The following is a 941-nucleotide window of genomic DNA, read 5'->3' as shown; positions in this document are numbered from 1 at the left end:
TCAGAATGTGTTCTTATTTGGAAACTAGAGGCCCGGTGCATGAAATTCTTGCACTGGAGAGGGGAAAGGGGAATCCCTCAGCCCAGCCTGCACCCTCTCACAGTCCGGGACCCCTCGGGGGGGTGTCTGCCTTTTGGCTTAGGCCCGATCTCCAGTCCGGGGCTGTTTTGGCTGATAGGGTTTAGGGGCTCTAGTAGTCTGGGGCTCTCGCAGTCCAGGACCCCTTGCTCCTTACCACCCGCCTTCAACCTGCCTTCAGTGGAGGTGGGAGAGGCTCCCACCACCACCACTGTGCTCACTAGCCATGAGCCCAGCTTCTGGCTGAGTGGCACTTCTCCTGTGGGAGCTCACTGACCACCAGGGGCAGCTCCTATGTTGAGCATCCGCCCCCTGGTGATCAGTGTGCATTATAGCGACCGGTCATTCCGGTTGTTCTGCCTTAGTGGTTGCTTTGGCTTTTATAATATAGAAGGCCTTTGTAGATGTCATTTAGGTAAGGCTAGAGATTTGATCATACTGGGTTAGAGTGGGCCCTGTGTCTAATGATCATGTCCCTATAAGAGGGAAAAAAGAACACACAGAGACAGAGGCCAGATGAAGATGGAGGCACAGATGAAGTTATGCTGCCACAAGCTGAGAACTACCAGGGGCCAGCAGACCCTGGGAGAGGCAAGGAAAGATTGTCCCCAAGAGCCTTTGCAAGGAATGTGACTCTGCCAACACCGATTTCAGCCCCTGTGGCTTCCAGAATCACAAGATAATAAATTTCTGTTGTTTTAAGCTACCCAGTCTGTGGTAATTTGTTATAGCAGCCACAGGAAACTAATACAACCACAAATTATAATTCTCTTTATTTGTCAGAATTATGTGCACTGTTATGATGTTATCTATTTCTGTCTTAGTCAGGTTTCTTAGTTACAAAAAAAAAACAAAAAAAAGAA

This window comes from Myotis brandtii, unplaced genomic scaffold (genome assembly GCF_000412655.1).
Source record: "Myotis brandtii unplaced genomic scaffold, ASM41265v1 scaffold520, whole genome shotgun sequence".
In the NCBI taxonomy this organism is placed as follows: Eukaryota; Metazoa; Chordata; class Mammalia; order Chiroptera; family Vespertilionidae; genus Myotis; species Myotis brandtii.
The sequence above is the reverse complement of the archived record's forward strand: the minus strand, read 5'-3'. Positions refer to the sequence as shown.